General features: G+C 38.8%; 1 protein-coding gene and 1 pseudogene across 1 annotated transcript in view; one reads left to right on the top strand and one right to left on the bottom strand.

Moving 5' to 3' along the window:
• DACH2 (dachshund family transcription factor 2) overlaps nt 1-24,910 on the top strand; it is a 443,417-nt gene that overhangs the window by 347,073 nt on the left and 71,434 nt on the right. The gene's annotated exons all lie outside the window — the stretch shown is intronic.
• On the bottom strand, nt 10,504-10,981 carry LOC130032570 (stathmin-like; annotated as a pseudogene).

The following is a 24,910-nucleotide window of genomic DNA, read 5'->3' as shown; positions in this document are numbered from 1 at the left end:
GCTCTAGATTTACTTCCTTCCTTTTACTAGTTTTGGGATTCGTTTATTGTTCCTTCTCCAGATATTTAAGGGGTAATTTAAAGTTGTCAATTTTTTATTATTTTTTAATTTTTTTTAGTGAAACACCATGAGGTACAGTTGTAGACTTACAAATTTTTGTGCTTGGGATTCAATTATACAATGACCGAGTACCCATCCCTCCACCAGTGTCCATTTTCCACCACCACTGATCCCAGTAACCCTCCCAACCCCATAACCCCCATCCCATCATGCCTCTATGGCAGGACATTCCGTTTGGTTCTTTCTCTCCTTTTGGGTGCTGCGGTTTGCAAAAAAGGCATTGAGTAGCAATCATGTTTGGTCTATTGTCTTTCAGCATGCTTCTCCCTTCCTGGGTTCATCATCCCAAAACCATTTATTTAGTGCTTCCTTTTCTACCTGAGCTTCCTTTTCCCCTAGCATGTGTGGATGGCCTCCAAGCCATGTAGTAAACCTCCTGGTAATTATCTCAGCTATTCTTCGGTGTTAGTCTCCTTTTTTGTTACTTTATGTTCCCCAGATGAATGCAATCTTTCTATGTCTGACCCTCTCTTTCTGATTCATTTTGCTTAGCATGATACTTTCCATGTAGTACCATTTGTATGTAAATATCATGACTTCATCTTTTCTAACAGCTACATAGTACTCCATTGTGTAGATGTACCAAAGTTTCTTTAACCAGTCATCTGTTCTTGGGAACTCAGGTTTTTTCCAGATTCTGGCTATTGTGCTATGCTATCGCTCCAGCCCCCTAGGGCTGGAGCGATAGCACAGCGAGGGCTGGAGCGATAGCACAGCGGGTAGGGCGTTCGCCTTACAAGCGGCCAACATGGCCGACCCGAGTTCGATTCCTCCGCCCCTCTTGGAGAGCCCGGCAAGCTACCGAGAGTATTCGATATGCCAGACACAGTAACAACAAAGTCTCCAATGGAGACGTTACTGGGCCCGCTCGAGCAAATCGACGATCAACGGGAGGGGCTTTTACTTTACTGGCTATTGTAAAGAGTGCTGCAATGAATAAACAAGTGCAGATGTTACTTCGACTATACTTTTTTACCTCTCCTGGATATATTCCCAGGAGTGGTAATGCTGGGTCAAATGGGAGCTCAATTTCTAATTTTTTGAGAATCAACCATATTGTTTTCCAAAAGGTCTGAACCATTCGGCATTTCCACCAGCAGTGGAGAAGGGTCCCTTTTGTCGCTACATCCGTGCCAACACCGGTTGCATTTGTTCTTTGGGATGTGGGCGGTTGCTTTTGTTCTTTTGGTTGTGGGCTAGTCTCTGTGGTGTGAGATGATATCTCATTGTTGTTTTGATCTGCGTCACCCGGACGATTAATGAGTAAAGCATTTTCTCATGTGTCTTTTAGCCATTCGGATTTCTTCTTTGAGAAAGTTTCTGTTCAGTTCGTCATCACATTTTTTAATGGGGTAGGATGTTTTATTCTTGTGGAATTCAAACAGTATTTGTATGTCCTTGATATCAACCCCTTGTCGGATGTGTATTCTGTAAATATCCTTTCCCATTCTGTAGACTGTCTTTGTATTTTGGTCACTGTTTCTTTTGGGGTGCAGAAGCTTCTTAGTTTAAGATAGTCCCATTTGTCTGTCTCCATTTTCACTTGCTTGGCCAGTGGTGTGACACCTTTGAAGATACCAATAGCTTCAATGTCAAGGAGAGTTTTTTTCAACTTTGTCTTCGATGTATCTTATGGATTGCGGTCTGATGTTGAGGTCTTTAATCCATTTTCATCTTACTTTTGCACATGGTGTTAGACAGAGATCTGAGGAGATGTCATTATATTGAACCCTGTTTCATTGGACTGCAGCTCTGCCTTTGTTCCAGTACCATCCTGTTTTAATTATCATTGCTTTGTAGTAGAGTTTGAAGTTAGGGAGGTTTATTCCTCCCATTTTCTTTTTCCCAAGAATTGCTTTAGCTATTGGTGAGGGCTAAATGTTCCATATTAATTTCAGGAGTGTTTGCTCCATTTCTTTGAAGAATGTCATTGGTATCCTTATAGGGATTGCATTGAATTTATACAATGCTTTGGTAACTATTGACATTTTGACAATGTTAATTTTCCCGATCCATGATCAGCAGGTATCTTTACATTTTCTCGTGTCCTCTTTTATTTCCTGAAGTAGCGTTTTGTAGTTTTCTTTATACAGTACCTTTACTTCCTTAGTTAAGCTGATTCTTAGGTACTTGATTTTCTGGGGGCACAATTGTGAACAGGATTGTTTTTTTCATTTCACTTTCTTCTCTTTCACTATCTGCATATAGGAAAGCCATGCACCGTTGGGTATTGATTTTATAGCCTGCAACTTTACTATACAAGTCTAGTGTTTCTAGGAGTTTCTTTGTAGAGATTATAGGGTTTCTTTAAGTATAGTATCATACCATCTACAAATAGTGAGAGCTTGATTTCTTCCATTTCTACGTGAATGCCCTTAATATCTTTTTTCTTGCCCAACCTCTATTTCAAGTACTTCCAGTACTATATTGAACAGCAGTGGAGAGAGTGGGCATACTTGTCTCATCTCTGATCTTATACGGAAGGTTCTCAGTTTTTCCCCATTGAGGATGATATTTTCTCTAGGCTTGTGGTAGACTGCTTTAACTATATTGAGGAAAGTCCCCTCTATGTCCATTTTGGCAAGGGTTTTCATCATAAACGGGGGCTGGATCTTGTCAAATGCTTTCTCTGCATCTATTGATATGATCACATGCTTTTTAAACTTTTCTTTTGTTGATATGATGAATTATGTTGATTAATATCCGAATGCTAAACCATCCTTGCATCCCTGTGATGAATCCCACTTGGTCATTGTGTATGATCATTTGCTGAGTCTTTGGATTCTATTTGCTAATAGTTTGTTGAGGATTTTTGTGTCTGTGTTCTCAGGGATATCAGGCTGTAATTTTCTTTGTGGTATCTCTGTCTGCCTTTGGTATCAGGGTGATATTTGTTTCATAGAAGCTTTTCAGAAGTGTTTTTGGTATTTTAATTTTGTGGAAAAGCTTAAAGAGGATTGGGAGTAAGTTCTCATTAAATATTTGGAAGAATTCACAAGTGAATCTACCTGGGCCAGGACTTTAGGACTTGGGGAGAATTTTTATTACCGTTTCAATTTCCTTAATGGTGATAGGTGTGTAAATGTATTCCAGGTCTTCTTGGATCAGCCTTGGGAGGCTACAGGAATCTAGGAATTTATCCATTTCCTCGAGGTTTTTGTGTTCCATGGCATAAAGCTTCTCAAAGTACTCCTGAGGGTCGTTTGAATTTATGTAGTTTCTGTTGTAATGACACCCTTTTTATTTCTGATTCATTTTATTATTGCTTTCTCTCTCCCTTTCTTTGTGATTTTTTTCTAGAGGCTAATTGATCTTGTTTATTTTCTCAAAAAAACCAGTTCTTGATTTCATTGATCTTTCGGATTGTTTTTTGTTTTGTTTTCTTTTCTTTTCTTTTCCATCTCATTAATCTCTACTCTAAGTTTTATTATTTCCTTCCTCCTGTTAGGACTGGGCTCCTTTTGTTGGTCATTCTCCAAGCTCTTAAGCTGTGAGGTTAGGTTACTTTTGTGGGCTTGCTCCTCCTTCCTTAGCATTGCTTGTAGAGCTATAAACTTTCCTCTTAACACAGATTTTGCTGTGCCCCTTAAGTTTTTGTAACTCGTGTCCAAATTTTCGTTCATTTCCAGGAATCTTTTGATTTCCTCTTTGATTTCCTTTCTAAGCCACTTGCTGTCCAATAGTGAACTGTTTAATTTCTAGGTGTTTGATTTAGTTTTCTGTTTGTGTGTTTGATTTACTTATAATTTCAGTGCATTATGGTCTGAGAAGTTTGTTGATATAATCTCTATCTTCCTAATTTTATGGAGGTATGTTTTTTTGGCTCTGCATGTGCTCTATCTTGGAGAATGTCCCATGCACACTTGAGAAGAATGTGTTTTCAGCTTTTTGAGGATGGAGTGTCCTGTATATATCTACTAAGTCCCTTTCTTCCATTTTTTCCCCCTCAGATGAAGTATGTCCTTGCTAAGCTTGTGTCTGGTTGATCTATCAAGCGGTGTTGAAGTCTCCCACTAGTACTGTGTTGTTATCTATGTCTTTCTCCAAGGCTTTGAGTAATTGTTTTAAGTACTTTGCTGGTCCCTCATTAGGTGCATACACATTTAGTACTGTAAGTTCTTCCTGTTGTTAAGATCCCTTGATCAAGAAGTAATGGTCTTCACTGTCTCTTGTAACCTTCTGCACTCTGAAATCAATGTGGTCTGATACTAGGATGGCTACCCCAGCTTTTTATAGGAGTTGTTAGCCTGTAGGACTATTTTCCAGCCTTTTACTCTGAGCCACTGTTTGCTTTGACTTCAAATGTATTTCTTGCAGGCAGCAGAATGTTTGGTTCAATTTTTCAATCCATCCTGCCACTCTGTGTCTTTTAATTGGTGCGTTTAGCCCATTGATGTTGTGAGAGATTATTGTTATTGGATTTTGTCCCATTTTCTGTTGAAATTTGGTGTATTTGAAGGGCCTGTATTGTTTTAAATTAGCCCATTTTTTTGTTCTTGTAACCATGGTTTTGAGCCTATGAAGTTCCTGAGCTGTTTGTGAAACTGTGTGTTGTTCCTTCTGTTATGAATGAGACTCTGGCTGGGTAAAGTATTTTTGATGAGCATTTATTTCACTGAGTTTTTTCACTATATCCCACCACTGTTTTCAGGCCATGAGGGTTTCATCAGACAAATCAGCTGTGAATCTTAAGGATGCTACTTTATAGGAAACTTCTTTCTTTGATCTTGCTGTGTTCAGAATTTTGTCTCTATCTAAGGATTTGGTCATTTTGATCAGGATTTGTCTTAGGGTATTTTTATTCGGATTTCTTCTTGCTGGTACCTTTCGGGACTCCTGAACGTGGTTGTATGTTTTCTTCAGCTCTGGGAACGTCGTAGCAGTGATGTCTTTGACAGTTTCTTCTTCATCACGGTTTTCTTTCTGTCCCTCTGGGACTCCAAAATAATTCCTATGTTACTCCTCTTGGCTTCATCAAAATCTTCTCTTCCCATCTGTTCCTGTATTGTGAGTCTCTTTTACATTTTCTGCTCTTTTCTGGAGTGTCTCTGGACTTCGTGTTGGAGCTCACTGATTCTGTCCTCAGCAGGTGTTACTCTGATGCTGAGGCCTTCCACTGAGTTTTCAATTTGCCTACCAGGTTTTTTTTTTTTAATTTATTTAGTGAATCACCGTAAGAAAAGTTACAAAGCTTTCAAGTTTAAGTCTCAGTTATACAATGATCAAACATCCATCCCTTCACCATTAATTATTTTTCACCACCAATAATCCCAGTAACCCCCCTCCCACCCCTCCTGATGTCTGTGAGGCAGATGATTTCTACTCATCTCTCTCTACTTTGATTAAATTCATTATTTTGACAAAAGATGCACCATTATTGTTTGTAATTCTGCCCCCGAAAAATCAGAACTGCTGAAAAGGCATTGTGAAATAATTTGTTTTCTATTGCTGGTTATGAAAACAATATGATGTCATTCATAAGGTTATTGTGGCCATGCGATGTTAGAGTTTAGATATTTTACTAATTAATTCTGGAGGGATTTCTGCCAAGAGCCGGATAATTACGAGATTGTTTTCTGTGAGACTGGTGCCATGGCCGAGCCAGAGTGCTGCTCGTGGGGGCAACTCGTGGCCTCATTTGGCCGAGAAGGACGAGCCAGTTTTGCCTTCCTTCCCATGAGGTTGACATTGCCCCGTCACCGCCGGCTCATACCTGGCTTTCCAATAAGCTCTGAGGTGGCAGCCACCATGATGCCGGGGTGGGGGAAGGCGGAGGAGACAAACACCCTTTCCCCTCCAGCAACTACCAGGTTTTTCAGGTCTGACATTTTCGTTTGTAATTTTTTTTGCATTTTCCTTATTTCTACCTTCAAATCCTCTTCTTTTTTATTGGCATTGCTTTCCATTGTTTCTTTTAGCTCCCTAAGCATCCTCAGTAGCTCCCTCCTAAATTCCTTGTCAGAGAAGTTGTCTAGCACTTCATTACTGTGGTGACCTCTGGGCTAGTCTCTTCAATAAGTAAGCTTGGTAGGCTTCTGTGTTGCTTTACCATTGTGACCTGTGTGGTTTAAACCTTCACACTCACTGTTTTCATTCTGCTTGAGATGCAAATGAATTGAGATGGGCTTAACGAATTATTGCCTAATGTGTTTCTGGTGGTTAAGCTAACCTAATTAAAGTTCCACCTAAGAGGGTAACATATGGTTCCTATGGGATGTGTAGGGGGAGAATAACTCACGGCCACATTAGTGGCCGAGGCTCCTTGAAGGGGCCCTGCTGCTGAGTGGGAACCTGGATGAAGGAGGAGAGGGTGTCTGGAACGGTTCAGCTTTGGTTTTGCTCAGTGTGCCTCAATTCCCGTCCCCTACAGACCAAGAGTGAAAACCAGCCATTCTCAGGGGATCTAGTTAGACGCACAACCCTGGGAAGGGGGTTTACCGCCAGGCAGGTACCTGGATTAAGGAGGAGAGTGTGCCCGGAATGGTTCAGCTTAGGTTTTGTGCAGTGTGCCTCAATTGCTGTCCCCCACAGACCAAGGGTGAAAACCACCTGTTCTCAGGGAATCTAGTTGGATGCACAGCCCCAGGAAGAGGGCCTGCCTCTGCACGGGTACTTGGATGAATGAGGAGAGGTTGCCCAGAACTAAGTTGTCAATTTTAACTTTCTCTTCATTCTAAGTTTAGGTTGTCGACTGCCTCGAGCAGGCCCCAGTAACGTCTCCTTCATCCTAGCCCTGAGATTATATTCAAGGCTCTTTAGGAGAATGAGACCTATCATTGTTACTGGTATTTGGCATATTGGGTACACCACGGGGAGTTTGCCAGACTCTGCCATGTGGGCAGGCTACATTCGGTAACCTGCCAGTTTGTCCAAAGTAGGAATGAGATAATAAGATGTCATAATAAAATGTCGCAGGGGCAGGAGACTGCACTGTTCTTCTTCCGGGAGCTGGTTTTTATAGTTTCTGAGTCTTGGCCGTTGATGGGATTACACGGCACCAGGGGGCAAGTTGGTGGGTGTGACCCCCACCTACTGGAATTTGGAGGATCTGGGTGGAGGATGCTCGGCCCAAATCCGAGTAGGCTTGGAGATCTCGGCCCTGGAACCCACGTGACTTTGTCCCTATAGATTCTCATTCTTCATTCTCGCTAATTTCAAAGTTATTTTTAAATTTTTTCTTTATTTTTTTATTTCATTCTGTTCTTATTTAGTCACAATTTTGTCATGCTTTGAGGTGTTGTAGATTTTCTCCATTTGCTTTTCATGACTTATTTCTATCATCATTGCTTTGTGTTATAGATGATGCTTAATATTATATCTATGTTCATAAATTTATGTATGATTGAGTTATGTATGATTGAATTATTATTTAGTGAGTAATGTATCCTGAGGTATGCTTCATATGAACGAGAGAGGAATATTCAAGGTTTTCGAGCATGCACAGCCATATATATATATATATATATATTACTCCAATTCTCATTTCATGAACTGTTCATTTAAGGCTCCTGTATCTTTAGTGACACTCTATCTGTTGGATATCTCTAGTGGCCAAAGTGGAGTGTTGTAGCTTCCCACCATTTTGTTTCTGTTAATGTGTTTTGCCTGTGAATAGGTGATTTATGAACTTTGGCCTGGTGCATATAATGTTTATAAATTATTAATGTTTGATCTATTGTTCATTTAACTAGTACATAGTGTCTATTCCTTTCTCTAATTACTTTATATAGATTGAATACCATATGATCTAATTTAAGTTTGGCTGTACTAGGTACTTTTCTCTACCATCAGTTTGTATGTTCATTTCCATCCTTTTAGTCTGAGTTTCTATTTATCTTATGACTCTAATTGTGTCTCCTGTAATCAACAGATAGATGAATTTTGTTTCCTCATTCATCCAGCCTCTTTTTGCCTTTTGATGAGAGAAGTTATTCCATTAGCATTCTTAAATAATTAATATAAAGGGCAAATGTGCTTTTTTTCAGCATGGAGCTGAAGCATGGGCTGGAGCGATAGCACAGCAGGTAGGGCATTTGTCTTGGAAGCGGCCAACATGGCTGACCCAAGTTCGATTCCTCCGCCCCTCTCAGAGAGCCTGGCAAGCTACCGAGAGTATTGAGCCCTCAGGCAAAGCCTGGCAAGCTCCCCGTGATGTATCCGATATGCCAAACACAGTAACAATTGTCACAATGGAAACATTACTGGGCCAGCGTGAGCAAATCGATGAACAACTGGAGGACAGTGACAGTGACAGTGGGCTTTCTTATTTCTACAGCTGTCCATTTCCTTTTTTCGTCTTCAGCCTTCCATTAGTTATGGCAGGCTAGGTTTACTTACAATTAATGTCCCCAACTGTTTATTCTCTGAGAACATCTTATCCCTACATCAAATCTAAATGATCATTTTCCATGGTAGTGTACTATCTAAAATATTAATGTATTTATATTAAAATATGAATTTAAATCCACTGATTCATAAAAATCGGAGGTAGAACTAGCAATTATTGGCAAAAGAGATGCTAAAGTTTATGTCATTTTGTTTCCTTGTAAAAACAGTTTGAAGTTAATATTGATGCTAAAACTTAGAAATGTTTAAGTGAATAAATAGTGCTAATTCTTCAATGATAAATAATTGTTTTGTTCTTTGCTGAAAAGTCCTGCTGAACTTGCTATCTGATTAACAATCTGGCCAAAGACTGAATGATCGTAGAAACCCTATATTTAAAATAAAATCCTCAAAAAATCCCATTTTCTAATAGATTACTTTGTTGAATACTACATTTAAAATGCTCTTAAATTAATGTGGGCACTGCGGGTATGGTTAAATACTATAGAAGTTTCTTATCTTGGTTTCCTGAATACCACTTACCTACTTAGGAATAAAGTTTAAGCAATATTCCTGCTAACGAGTATGTCTGAAAAATATTTATTTTATTTATTTATTTTGGTTTTGGGGGCTGCACACAGCTGCACTCAGGATTTAATCTGACTCTGTCATATAATAACTCTAGTGGGGCTGTGGAAACCACATATTTTATGGGGATCCTACCCGCTGAAAGAAAGTGCCTTACTAGCTGTAATATCTCTTGGTCCTAAAAATCTTTGCTATAATGAAAACAGAAAACAAAGCTTCATATTGATTTGTAATTTTCTTGGTCATAATATAACCTTGTGAGTATATGAAATACTGAATGCATATGCATTTCAAACTTGTTAAGAATTCAGAACATGAGCTGGAACCACAGTACAGTAGGTAAAGCATTTGTCTTGCATCTGGTCGACTGGGGTTCCATCCCCACCATACCATATGGTTCCCCAAGCATCACCATGAGTAATTTCTGAGTTCAGAGCAATAAGTAACACCTGAGCATCGCTGTGTGTGACCCCAAAAGCCAGCTCCCCCCCAAATTCAGAACATGAATTCAGATAGAATTCTATTTGCTTTAAAGATCTTTGCTGTGTGGTTTATTAAAAGAAAGTGACTTAACCTCTCAATGTCTATTTAGTCAGCATAAAAGCAGGGTAGTAATAGTACCAATATTGTGCTATTATTTAGAGGCTCAATCAAAATGATGAAGACGGAGTGCTTGGTATAGGATTTGGCACTTTTGTAATTATTATAACCCTTAGTGTTATATTGTGATCATAAAAATATCTAATAATCCTTGATGGCTGTTGGATTAGTAGAAAATACAATTAGTTGTTTTATGCCATATTGTTGCCTATAATATGCTAGAAATCAGTATAAACTTACCTTCAGCTTTACAGGACTAGTTTGTATTTTGACATATTCAGCTTTAATATTGTGGGAGTCTTTATGTTACATTTACTACATTCATCTTAATTATGTACAATTTAATTATATATAATTAATAAATTGCATAAATAGGAAATTATGAAATTATAGAATAAAGAATAGTGGTGATAGAATGCTGTATTTGGAAAGGGAGGAGACCTTAGGTGAAGATAACGGTTATCATTCCACTGTTGTTGTTGTTGCTGTTTACAGCACTGAGTAGCTTTATTAACGTTTCAAATACAGTAGGATCTGGTAATATTGGAATAGAATTGGGATTTAAAAGTAAACCGATAGTCAGCATCTAACAGTTTGAAGGAAAGCACTACAGATTCTTCACAAACATGTTTTTACAGAGCTAATACTAACTCAGTACACCAAGTGTAACAAGATGTAACAAGAAAAATAGCTACATTAGAAAGACTTCAACATTTTAGAAAAAGAGTAAAACACTTATTATTTCTCCCCTTAGTCCCTAAAACAGCATTATACAGTCTTATCTACCTTTACAAGTCCTACACCAGCTTCTAGAATATTTGTCAGAAGTGTAAACATAAAATGAGAATGACCAGTACAGTCTTTGGATATTTAGGAAGAGGAGGGGGAGAAAGTCAGTTTTCGGAACAAATTAGCTTTAGTCTCATTAGCAGTATCTTTGGATTCTTTCTTCTACACTTCAATATTCTTGTCCTTATCTCACAAACACTCCAGTTTGGCAGCTATCTGCCTCTAGGTTTTCTTCATTGGTTTCCATTTTGTGGGTCAGTTTCTCTTCTGCCATTTTAACTGGAGTTGTTGTTTTCTTCTATCACTTTCTGAAGCATTTCTTTCTGGTGGTCTTTTCTCAAAAAGCTGCTTCAAGACTTTAACTTAATGTGATTTGCGTTCTTTGGCACTTCTGATTTCTGCTGTATTTCCTCCAAAAAAAGATCCTTCTTTGCGGGAGGCGGGTAGGGATAGGTAATTCAGAGACAGATTCTTTGGATCGAGGGCTAAGAAACAATTTAAGAGCGTGACTGGAGGGTCATCTCTCCATTTCTTTCACCTGGCTATCAGAAGAAGCCATGGTGAACAGAAGACAAAGAGACAGGCAGTGTTATCCACTCAATCTGTTGGCAAGTAAATCTCTGCTCAGTCCAAGCGGCCTGAACATGTTCTCATTATTCCATTTTTAATTAACAGAAATAAGAGACCCTATTTCTACTTCTATTGCATGGAAATAGTGTTCTTATATGCTTTCATTGATCACATAATATGAAGTGGAGTCCCTGAACTGAATTGCCTTAGGGAAATAACGCATCAGCGAAAGACATATATAGAATTCCTAAGGAAACACTTTCTTCCCTAGAGTATGGGGATATTTGTGGTGCTATTTTAGGAAATAATCCTAAAAACTCATACACATTGAATATTCAATTGGGTATTTTTATGAAAATACATATAAATTAAATGTGTTGTTCATGATATGAAAGTACATATAAGGTAGATATATAATTTGTTCACATCTCTTTATATATATATATAATGAATATACTTTAGGCTTGGTTACTGCAAGTCATATTTTAGCTCAGTATATTTTATTAACACATAACTTTTTATATTATTAAAAGTTATTTTCAATATAGTGATTTGACACTTTTATGATTCAAATCTATACATTTAATTACTAGTAAAATTTATCTAGCAACAATAAGCACATTCTGACATAATTATTTATAATTTTTTTCTTTATTTAGTATTATAATACATTTTAAAAATCATCTATTATAGAATTTAGAAAGAAGCATTCTCACTGTTATCAACTTTACCGCATTTCTTGAAAATAGCCAAGCTCTTTGCATCAGCCGTTGTAATTCTCTTTTCCTTTTCTGATAATTCCCAGTTATTTCTTTGTGATTTATTCCTATTTCTCAAACTTCAGAAAAAGTCTAAATGAGGCACTTATAATCTAAGTTCAATTTTGAAAACAAAAGTTCTTCTGCTGTTTCACTTAATAAAATTTTATAAACTGAAATCTACATAAGATGATTTTTCTTGAGGTTTTATTCTAAAATGCAGAGAATCCTATGCAAATAACAGCTTAAATATTTACATGGTGCTTTAGCTCAAGATTTTTCATCTAAAACATAAATTTGAACTGAGGAAGTAATTCAGTTGCAGAGTGAATATTGCTTGTATAAGGCTATACACATGCCACACACATATATGAGTAGAAATATAACTATGACATAAACCTTCTAAAGCACAGTACTGCTGGCTACCGTAGAAATGCTGAATTCTATTATCAGCTATGTTTGTTACGTTTTTGGAGGGGGTTTTACCTGGCAATGTTCAGGGGCTACTTCTGGTTCTGCACTCAGGAATTACTCCTGGCAGTGCTTGGGGGAACATATGGGATTCCAGGGATCAAACCTGGGTTGGCCATGTGCAAGGCAAGTAAGTGCCTTACCCACTGTACTCTCTTTCTCTGTCCACCTTTCTTGTTAATTTTACTGCAAGTTATTAATTAAAAATGTACTGATTTTTTACTGTAGCACCATGTAGGCACATTTATTGTTATGTTTTCCCCTATGGTTTCATTAATGAAAAGTGACAGTTGCCCGTGATAATTTCAACATGTTCAGAAAAGAAAAAAGCACCCCCGTATCTGATGGAAATATTTGCACTGCTTTCCACCTTCAATTCTTTTACATTAGACAGGTCTCAATAAGGTGATTTATTATTTGAATTATGTTTTGTGTGCATGGCTGACAGGTACATTTATCCTGACATTTAGGTTGTAACACCATCTTGAAAACCAGAGGTCCAATTCCAAACAGGTACAGCCCGCCCCCAAGGGCCTCGGACCCTCTCTGGGTATGCGCAGCTAGATCCAGCTCATAGAAAGGCGGTTTTCAACCCTTGACCAGCGCGGGACGGGCACAGAGGCCCAGCTCTGGGAAACAAAGCTGAACGGCTCCAATTCCAAACAGGAGACGTTCCCAACTCCTCGCCCAGTGCCAAGGACTCTTTCCGGAGCCACTGCCGCTAACGCGGCCCGCGAAATATTTTCCCACTACGTATGCCATAGGAACCATAAGCTACCTTCTTAGATGGAAACTTCTCGAGTTTATCTCAGCCACTAGAAACACAGTAGCCAATAACTCATAAGCCTATCTTAACTCACACTGCATATCAAGCAGAATAGTAACAGTGAACGTGAAGGACTAAACCACACCTCTCACAATGGTAAAGCAACGCAAAAGCCCACCAAACTTTCATATTGAAGAGTCTAGCCCAGATGACACCAACAGTACTGTAGTGGTAGACAACCTCTCTGACAAGGAATTCAGGAGGGAGCTACTTAGGATGCTTAGGGAATTAAAAGAAACAATGGAAAGCAATGCCAATAGAAGACAAGAGGATCTGAAGGCAGAAATGAGGAAATGCAATCAGAAATGTCAGACCTGAAAAATCTCGTAGGCGAATTGAAAAGCTCAGTGGAAGGGCTCAGAAGCAGAGTAACAGCTGCTGTGAACAGAATCAGTGAGCTCAAAGATGAAGTTCAGAGACTCTCCAGAAAAGACCAGAAAATGGGAAAGAGACTCACAATTCGGGAACAGATGTCAAGAGAAGATCGTGATGAAGCCAAGAGGGGTAACATAAGAATTATTGGAGTCTCAGAGGTACAGGAAGAAAACTCTGATGAAGAAGAAACTGTCAAAGACATCATTGCTACAATGTTTCCAGAGCTGAAGAAAACTTGTGACCAGATTCAGGAGGCCCGAAGGGTACCAGCTAGAAGAAATCCGAATAAAAATACCCAAAGACACATTCTGATCAAAATGACCAAAACCTTAGACAGAGACAAAATTCTGAACGCAGCAAGATCAAAGAAAGAAGTTTCCTATAAAGGAGCATCCTTAAGATTCACAGCTGATTTGTCTGATGAAACCCTCATGGCCTGAAAACAGTGGTGGGACATAGTGAAAAAACTCAATGAAATAAATGCCTCCCCAAAAATACTTTACCCAGCAAGACTCTCATTCATAATAGAAGGAACAACACACAGTTTCACAGACAAACAACAGCTCAGGAACTTCATAGACTCAAAACCATGGTTACAAGAACAACTAAATGGGCTACTTTAAGGCAAGAAATGCCCCTCAAATACACCAAATTTTAACAGAACAATGGGACAAAATCCCATAACAATAATCTCTCTCAATGTCAATGGGCTAAACGCACCAATTAAAAGACATAGAGTGGCAGGATGGATTAGAAAATTGAACCCAACATTCTGCTGCCTGCAAGAAACGCATCTCAATAGTCAAAGCAAACACAGACTCAGAGTCAAAGGCTGGAAAACAATCCTACAGGCAAACAGCTCCCATAAAAAAGCTGGGGTAGCCATCCTAATATCAGACCACATCGATTTCACAGTGAGGAAGGTCATAAGAGACAGTGAAGGCCATTTTTTTTTTCATCTTTTCATCTTTTATTTATTTATTTTTTCAGTACTATATAGGTTTTATTACTATACATTTTAGTACAATTTTATTTTAGACTTATAAATTTTTGTGCTTGGGTTTCAGTTATACAATGATCAAGTAACCATCTCTCCACCAGTGCCCATCCTCCCCCACCATGGGTCCAAGCATCCCTCCCACCCCCCAACCCCCACCAAAGGATCTGTACAACAGGAAGAACTTACAATATTGAACAACGAGTGGATTAGACAGGAAATCAAAGAGGAAATCAAAAGATTCCTAGAAACGAATGAAAATGAGAACACGAGTTACCAAAACTTATGGGACACAGCAAAGGCTGTGTTAAGAGGAAAGTTTATAGCTCTATAAGCATTCCTCAGGAAGGAGGAGTGAGCACACATAAGTAACCTAACCTCACAGCTTAAGAGCTTGGAGAAGGACCAAAAAAAGGAGCACAACCCGAACAGTAGAAAGGAAATAATAAAACTCAGAGCAGAGATTAACGAGATGGAAACCCAAAAAACAATCCGAAAGATCAATGAAACCAAAAGCTGGTTCTTTGAGAAAATTAACAAGATCGATAAGCCTCTAGCAAAACTCACAAAGAAAGGGAGAGAGAAAACCCTAATAAACCGAATCAGAAATGAAAAGGGGGTCATTACAACAGAAACCACAGAAATTCAGAGGATCCTCAGGGAGTACTTTGAGAAGCTTTATGCCACGGAACATCAAAACCTCGAGGAAATGGATAAATTCCTAGACTCCTACAGACTCCCAAGGCTGAACCAAGAAGACCTGGAATACCTGAACAGACCTATCACCATGACCAAGTAGGATTCATCCCAGGGATGCAAGGATGGTTTAACATTCGAAAATCAATCAACATAATCCATCATATCAACAAAAGAAAAGATAAAAAGCATATGATCATATCAATAGATGCAGAGAAAGCATTTGACAAGATCCAGCACCCCTTTATGATGAAAACCCTAGCCAAAATGGGTATAGAGGGGACCTTCCTCAGCATAGTTAAAGCCATCTACCATAAGACTACAGTAAGCATCATCCTCAATGGGGAAAAACTGAGAGCCTTCCCTCTAAGGTCAGGGACGAGACAGGGATGCCCACTCTCTCCACTGCTGTTCAATATAGTACTGGAAGTACTTGCAATAGCGATTAGGCAAGAAAAAGATATTAAGGGCATTCAGGTAGGAAAGGAAGAAATCAAGCTCTCACTATTCGCAGATGATATGATACTCTACTTAGGGAACCCAATAACCTCCACCAAAAAACTCCTAGAAACAATAGACTCGTATAGTAAAGTTGCAGGTTATAAAATCAATACCCAAAAGTCCATGGCTTTCCTATACGCAAACAGTGAGAGAGAAGAAAGCAACATGAAAAAAACAATCCCGTTCACAATTGTGCCCCAGAAAATCAAGTACCTAGGAATCAGCTTAACTAAGGAAGTAAAGGACCTGTACAAAGAAAACTACAAAACGCTACTTCAGGAAATAAAAGCGGACATGAGGAAATGGAAAGCTTTCCCCTGCTCATGGGTCGGGAGCATGGTACTGGAACAAAGGCAGAACTGCAGACCAATGGAACAGGGTTGAATACACTGACATCTCCCCTCAATAATATGATCATCTAATCTTTGATAAAGGTGCAAGTAATGTGAAGTGGAGTAAGGAAATCCTCTTTAATAAATTGTGTTGGCATCACTGTACGGCTACATGCAAAAAAATAGGCTCAGGACTCTGCCTAACACCATGTACAAAAGTAAGATCAAAATGGATTAAAGACCTCAACATCAGACCAGAAACCATAAGGTACATTGAAGATAAAGTTGGCAAAACCCTCCATGACATTGAAGCTAATGGTATCTTCAAAGATGCCACGCCACTGGCCGAGCAAGTGAAAACAGAGATAGATAAATGGGACTCTCTTAAACTAAGAAGCTTCTGAACCTCAAAAGAAACAGTGACCAAAATACAAAGACAGTCTACAGAATCGGAAAGGATATTCGCCGAATACACATCTGACAAGGGGTTCATATCCACGATATACAAAATAATGGTTAAACTCCACAAGAAGAAAACATCCAAAAATGGGGCAATGAAATGAACAGAAATTTTCTCAAAGAAGAAATCCGAATGGCAAAAAAGCACATGAGAAAATGCTCTACATCATTAATCATCAGGGAGATGCAAATCAAAACCACAATGAGATACCATCTCACACCTCAGAGACTATATCTTGAACAAAAGCCCGAAGGCAGTGGCAAGATATAGTCAAAAAACTCACGGAAATGAATGCTTCCCCATGAATACTCTATCCAGCTAAACTCTCCCTCAAAATCGAAGGAACAGTACACTATTTTCTAGATAAACAGCAGCTCAGGATCTTCATAGACTCAAAACCAAACCTAAAGAAAGGCCTAAAGGGGCTACTATAATAAAAGACAAACCTTACAACCACAACACACCCTACAGAAAATGACACAAAACCCCATAACCATACTCTCTCTCAATGTCAATGGTCTAAATTCACCATTGAAGAGACACAGAGTGGCAAAATGGATACAGAGACAGAACCCAACATTCTGCTGCCTACAAGAAACTCATCTCAACAGCCAGAACAAACACAGACTCAAAGTCAAAGGATGGAAAACAATCCTGCAAGCAAACAGCCCCTTCAAAAAAGCTGGGGTGGCCATACTAGTATCCGACAACATTAATTTCACATTGAAAAAGATTAGAAGGGACAGGGAAGGCTATTTTCTCTTCATCAAGGGATACATACGGCAGGAAGAAATCACACTCTTAAATGTATACGCACCTAATGAGGGAACAGCTAAATATCTAAAACAACTGCTAACAGATTTTAAGGAGGACATCGCTACCAACACAATAGTAGTTGGAGACTTCAACATCGCCTTATCAACTCTGGATAGATCAACAAGAACAAAACCCAGCAAGGAATTATTGGCTTTGAAAGAAGAAATAGAAGAGAAAGGGCTTATGGACTTATACAGGGCTTTACACCCCAAAAAGAAAGAATACACATTCTTCTCCAGTGCGCACGGAACATTTTCCAAAATAGACCATGTCTTAGGACACAAAACATACCTCAACAGAATCAGGAAGATAGAAATAGTATCAGCCATCTTTTCAGACCATGACGCACTGAGGATAGAAGTGAATCACACACTGACACGGAGAACAAAATCAAACACCTGGAAATTAAACAACTCGATGCTGAACAATGAGTGGGTCAAGAACGAAGTCAAGGACGAAACCAAAAGATACCTGGAAACAAATGAGAATGAAGACACAAACTACCAGAACTTATGGGATGCAGCGAAAGCTGTATTAAGGGGAAAATTTATAGCTCTGCAAGCATATCTTAGGACTGTAGAAACGATGCACATAAACAACTTGACCTCACAGCTCAAGACCTTAGAAAAGGATCAACAGAAAGAGCCTAAATCAGGCAGAAGGAAAGAGATCGTAAAACTTAGAGCAGAAATCAACGACATGGAAAACAAAGAAACAATCCGAAAGATCAATAAAACCAAGAGCTGGTTCTTCGAGAAAATAAATAAGATAGATAAACCACTAGCAACACTCGCAAAGAAACAGAGAGAGAGCCTTAATAAATCGAATCAGAAATAAGAATGGGGATATCACAACAGAAACTAAAGAAATTCAAGAGATCATCAGAGACTACTTTGAAAGTCTGTAGGTGAGAAGGAAGCTCAGATAGAGAAGAGAGCACCAAATAAAGGGTGTTGTGAAGACCCTCCCAGGGTGGGAGAGACATGCTAAAAGTGGTCTATAGACCAAACATGACTGCCACTCAATGCCTCTCTGGCAAAACACAGTACCCAAAAGAAGAGAGAGAGAACAGGGAGGAATGCCCTGCCACAGCGGCAGGGTGGGACGGGGGGGGGGGGGGGAGGATGGGGGGTGGGAGGGATGCTAGGACCCGTGGTGGGGGAGGATGGGCACTGGTGGAGGGATGGGTACTTGATCATTGTATAACTGAAACCCAAGCACAAAAATTTATAAGTCTATAAGTGTACTTCATGGTGTTTCACTAATAAAAAAATGATTAAAAAAAATAAATAAAATGATAACACACCAAGGGGGAGTATAACAATAGCTAAAATTAATCATGCCAATAAAACCAGTGTGAACAAAGTTATCAGTCTCAGAGAATCAGAGTCAAGGCACTCCTCAGAATTTATTTATATTCGTATTTAAATTTTTCTCTAAAGTGCATAGCTCTACTTCTCTGTTCATTTAAAATGATATATGCATCGGTTCCCAAATTCAGCTCTACAACCTTAACTGTAGAACCATCTTCTTATAACCAAAACCTTGATAATGGACTCAAAAAAAAGCTACTGAGCACTTAATAAAAGCCAGTCTCAGTGCTCTGGTAATATGTTGTTTAATTTGCACAAATTCTCCATGTCATCCCATGTCTATACTACAGATTAAGAACTTTACATTCAAAAGGACTAGGTAAATTGTCTGAATTGAGAGACCCTTGAATGACACCCAGAAAGCCTGATTTTGGTCCAATCTATAAGACCATGTTGCCTAACTTATTTTCTGCAAGATTTCCAGCATCTATTCTTTGAATAAACTTGGTGTTTCATGGACATCTGGCCATGTCTGTTAAAGTGCCACAATTTGCTAAGTCAGGGTGCTCTGATTCCCCCCTTAACATTTTGTTTTTGTTGTTGTTGGCAGAAGCCACAGTAAGAAAACCATTTTCCTGATTTTTACAACTTAAGCCTTCATCAATGTTGATCATATATAAAGAAAAGAGATAAGGCTTTTTGCAAAGTATGAACATTGCAATGAGTTATACCTGAGTTAGTTAGACTCCTTGATTGACATCCACTGCATGTCTTGTGTTAGAAAGTCCTTCATCTTCTCTTAAGCAAAAACAATATACTTGATTAGAAGTGTCCCATGTGTGGTGCTGACATTGTATAAGTTTCATGGTCTGGACCAGGTCTTCTGTGCTTATCTCGTCTCTCTTCATCTTCTTGGCCATCACCTTTGCACTCGCCCCCCACTCCTTCATCTTTCCTCCAACAGCATCAGAAAAGCCATTCCAATCTAGGCTTCTATCCAGCTGGACACTGACTCGTATACCCATATGTGACCACAAATGCATATGTGAGTCCAGCTGAGTCCAGCCCAAATCTGTATTTGGAGAATTACCATCTAAATTCATGGTTGTTATTTAAAGTCACTAAATTTGAGGATGTCTTGTTATGTAGCAAAAGTCAACTGATGCAATAACATGTTTATCAGGAATGGTCATTTTAAGAAGCTCTTTTATATAAACCTAGTTAAACTTCCTGATTCCATCTCTTCATTGAAATCTACACATAATTTCAGCTTCCAAAAAAAAAAAAGAGCAAATTTTCTAACACTACCTAAAAATGGCAGAAATCAGGATTCAGACTTAAACAAAGTGACGTAGACACTCAGGTCCTTAGTCTTGAATTAAAATTAACAAACTAAATATAGAGGATATCATAAAACAAACAAAATTTCAGTAATAACAATACTTACACTAATTCATTAAAAAAATGAATACTCACTCAAAAAAGCATATTAAAACCTGCACAAGTAAAAAAAAAGCAAGAGTTCTACCTTCCATAGATAATGTTTATACATTGCAATTATACACCTGGTTTATTTTTAAAAGCATAAAAGGCCCCTCCCGTTGATCGTCGATTTGCTCGAGCGGGCCCAGTAACGTCTCCATTGGAGACTTTGTTGTTACTGTGTCTGGCATATCGAATACTCTCGGTAGCTTGCCGGGCTCATTTCTTATAAACATTTTAATATACAGGGGCTGGAGAGATAGTACAGCTGGTGGGGCACTTGCCTTGTATGCAATCAAAACAGGTTCATTTTCCAGCATCCATTATGGTCCCCTGCATCTACCAGGAGTCACCCCTAATTATAGAACTAATGCTAAGCCCTGAGCACTTCAGGGTGTGCCCCCCCCCAAAAAAAAACCAAAATAAAACATCAAAAATAATCATAAGGTTATATTTATTATGGTATTTAAAATAAATGTTGCATATTTCCCAAATGATGTACAATTTAAAAAGAGAGGCAGCTTATATGAAGTAAATAATAAAAATTTCCAATTTATAGTCATATTTAATCATATTTAAAGTAATACTTCAATAGTACAGATATTATTTATTTAGTCTACCATACTTTCCTGAACATATCCAAACTGTCTGAGACATTTGTCATTTCATATAGAAAAGTTATTTTATATATGTATGTCACTGTTCTGGGTGGTCACTGACCTGCCACAGTGACCTGAAGGTCCCCTTGTGTGTTCAGGCAGGTCACCATTCCCCCACTCCTGGCCTGTCAACAGTGATGGATGAATGAAGGAATGGGGGCTATCAGGTTGGTTGATAATTGGTGGTCATTTATTCAAGTCTCACCACATTATTTATATAGAAATTTTGAAGGAGGGGGTATCAATTTCACATAGGCATGGTTTAACATTATCATAAAAAGAATAGATGTAAAGCCCTTCCTTTAGGGGAAGTTCTTACAAGGACAACATCTCATCTAAGGGTTCAGCACTCTAGATTGCAAGGAGATCTTCCTAAGGGCGGGATTCCATCAAAGAGCACATTGCTTTCTCCTTTCCTTAGCTAGTAATTCATTTAAACAACCATATTAAATTTACTTCTTACTAATATTTCTAGTCATTCTGTATGAACACAGTAAGAGTTATACTAAGTTTATATTAAACTTAAAGGTGGATCTTTCTGGGGATATCTCATTATAAATCCCAGACTACAGTCTTCAGGCCAGGTTAGTCTTTCCTAATCCCATCAGGGTCATTATCCAGTTACATCTTTTGTGGTCATGACAGAGTTTGTTACCTGACCACGCTCTTAGCTTATTATAATTCTTGTTTTTTTTTAATTAATTTATTTATTTTTTAATTTTATTTTTTTATTTTTTTTTACAGTTGTAGATTTACAATTTTTTGTGCTTGGGTTTCAATTACACAATGATCACATACCCATCCCTCCACCAGTGCCCGTTTTTCACCACCATGGATAATATCCCTCCCACCCCCATCCCCCCATCCCCCCATGCCTCTGTGGCAGGGCAATCCCCTGTGTTCTCTCTCTCCGTTTGGGTGTTGTGGTTTGCAAAAGAGGCATTGAGTGGCAAACATGTTCAGTCCATAGTCTACTTTCGACATGCATCTCCCCTCCTGGGAGGATCCTCCAAACATCCTTTATTTAGTGCTCCCTTATCTGTCTGAACTGCCCTTTCTCTAGGATACCCAGCTGGCCTCTAAGTTATGGAGTAATCTTCCTGGTGCTTATCTCAGCTATTCTTGGGTATTAATCTCATACTTTGTTACTTTATATCCCCCAGATGAATGCAATGCTTCTATGTCTATCCCTCTCTTTCTGACTCATTTCGCTTAGCATGATACTTTCCATATTGTACCACTTGTATGCAAATTTCATGACTTCATCTTTTCTAACAGCTACATAGTACTCCATTGTGTAGCTGTACCAAAGTTTCTTTAACCAGTCATCTGTTCTTGGGCATTCAGGTTTCTTCCAGTTTCTGGCTATTGTAAAGAGTGCTGCAATGAACAAACAAGTGCAGATGTCACTGCGACTATACATTTTTGACTCTCTGGGATATATTCCCAGGAGTGGTATTGCTGGGTCAAATGGGAGCTCAATTTCTAATTTTTTGAGAATCGTCCATACTGTTTTCCAGAAGGGCTGAACCAGTGGACATTCCCACCAACAGTGAAGGAGTGTCCCTTTCTCGCCACATCCACGCCAGCATTGATTGCTATTGTTCTTTTGAATGTGGGCCAGTCTTTGAGGTGTGAGATGGTATCTCATTGTGGTTTTGATCTGCATCTCTCTGATGATTAATGATGTAGAGCATTTTCTCATGTGCTTTTTTGCCATTCGGATTTCTTCTTTGAGAAAGTTTCTGTTCATTTCATTGCCCCATTTTTGGATGGGGTTGGATGTTTTCTTCTTGTGGAGTTTAACCAGTATTTTGTATATCCTGGATATCAACCCCTTGTCAGATGTGAATTCGGCGAATATCCTTTCCCATTCTGTAGACTGTCTTTGTATTTTGGTCACTGTTTCTTTGGAGGTGCAGAAGCTTCTTAGTTTAAGATAGTCCCATTTATCTATCTCTGTTTTCACTTGCTTGGCCAGTGGCGTGGCATCTTTGAAGATACCATTAGCTTCAATATCATGGAGGGTTTTGCCAACTTTATCTTCAATGTACCTTATGGTTTCTGGTCTGATGTTGAGGTCTTTAATCCATTTTGATCTTACTTTTTTACATGGTGTTAGGCAGAGTCCTGAGCCTATTTTTTTGCATGTAGCCATCAAGTGATGCCAACACAATTTATTAAAGAGGCTTTCCTTACTCCAATTCACATTACTTGCACCTTTATCAAAGATTAGATGATCATATTATTGAGGGGAGATGTCAGTGTATTCAACCCTGTTCCATTGGTCTGCAGTTCTGCCTTTGTTCCAGTACCATGCTGTTTTAATTATTACTGCTTTGTAGTGCAGTTTGAAGTTAGGGAGGTTGATTCCTCCCATTTTCTTTCTCCCAAGAATTCCTTTAGCTATTCGTGGGGGCTTATTTTTCCATATAAATTTCAGGAGTGTTTGCTCCATTTCTTTGAAGAATGTAATGGGTATCCTTATGGGGATTGCATTGAATTAATACAATGCTTTCGGTAGTATTGCCATTTTGACGATGTTAAGTCTCCCGACCCATGAGCAGGGGATAGCTTTCCATTTCCTCATGTCCGCTTTTATTTCCTGAAGTAGCGTTTTGTAGTTTTCTTTGTACAGGTCCTTTACTTCCTTAGTTAAGCTGATTCCTACGTACTTAATTTTCTGGGGCACAATTGTGAACGGGATTGTTTTTTTCATGTTGCTTTCTTCTCTCTCACTGTTTGCGTATAGGAAAGCCATGGACTTTTGGGTATTGATTTTATAACCTGCAACTTTACTATACGAGTCTATTGTTTCTAGGAGTTTTTTGGTGGAGGTTATTGGGTTCTCTAAGTATAGTATCATATCATCTGCGAATAGTGAGAGCTTGATTTCTTCCTTTCCTACCTGAATGCCCTTAATATCTTTTTCTTGCCTAATCGCTATTGCAAGTACTTCCAGTACTATATTGAACAGAAGTGGAGAGAGTGGGCATCCCTATCTCGTCCCTGATCTTAGAGGGAAGGCTCTCAGTTTTTCCCATTGAGGATGATGCTTGCTGTAGGCTTGTGGTAGATGGCTTTAATTATGTTGAGGAAGGTCCCCTCTATACCCATTTTGGCTAGGGTTTTCATCATAAAGGGGTGCTGGATCTTGTCAAATACTTTCTCTGCATCTATTGATATAATCATATGCTTTTTATCTTTTCTTTTGTTGATATGATGGATTATGTTGATTGATTTTCGAATGTTAAACCATCCTTGCATCCCTGGGATGAATACTACTTGGTCATGGTGTATGATCTTTTTGATGAGTAGTTGGATTCTATTTGCTAGTAGTTTGTTGAGGATCTTTGCATCTGTGTTCATCAGGGATATCGGCCTGTAGTTCTCTTTCTTTGTGTTATCTCTGTCTGCTTTTGGTATCAGTGTGATATTTGCTTCATAGAAACTGTTCGGAAGTGTATTTGATATTTCAATTTCATGGAAAAGCTTAAAGAGCATTGGGAGTAAGTCCTCTTTAAAGATTTGGGAGAATTCACTAGTGAATCCACCCAGGCCAGGGCTTTTGTGCTTGGGGAGACTTTTAATTAGCATTTCAATTTCCTTGATGGTGATAGGTCTGTTCAGGTATTCCAGGTCTTCTTGGTTAAGCCTTGGGAGTCTGTAGGAGTCTAGGAATTTATCCATTTCCTTGAGGTTTTGATGTTCCGTGGCATAAAGCTTCTCAAAGTACTCCCTGAGGATCCTCTGTATTTCTGTGGTTTCTGTTGTAATGACCCCCTTTTCATTTCTGATTCGGTTTACTAGGGTTTTCTCTCTCCATTTCTTTGTGAGTTTTGCTAGAGGCTTATCGATCTTGTTAATTTTCTCAAAGAACCAGCTTTTGGTTTCATTGATCTTTCGGATTGTTTTTTGGGTTTCCATCTCGTTAATCTCTGCTCTGAGTTTTATTATTTCCTTTCTACTGTTCGGGTTGTGCTCCTTTTTTTGGTCCTTCTCCAAGCTCTTAAGCTGTGAGGTTAGGTTACTTATGTGTGCTCGCTGCTCCTTCCTGAGGAATGCTTGTAGAGCTATAAACTTTCCTCTTAACACAGCCTTTGCTGTGTCCCATAAGTTTTGGTAACTCGTGTTCTCATTTTCATTCGTTTCTAGGAATCTTTTGATTTCCTCTTTGATTTCCTGTCTAATCCACTCGTTGTTCAATAGTGCACTGTTTAATTTCCAGGTGT

Source organism: Sorex fumeus, unplaced genomic scaffold (genome assembly GCF_029834395.1).
Source record: "Sorex fumeus unplaced genomic scaffold, SorFum_2.1 ptg000050l, whole genome shotgun sequence".
Classification (NCBI taxonomy): Eukaryota; Metazoa; Chordata; class Mammalia; order Eulipotyphla; family Soricidae; genus Sorex; species Sorex fumeus.
Note: the sequence above shows the minus strand (reverse complement) of the source record. Positions and strands in the feature narration are given on the sequence as shown.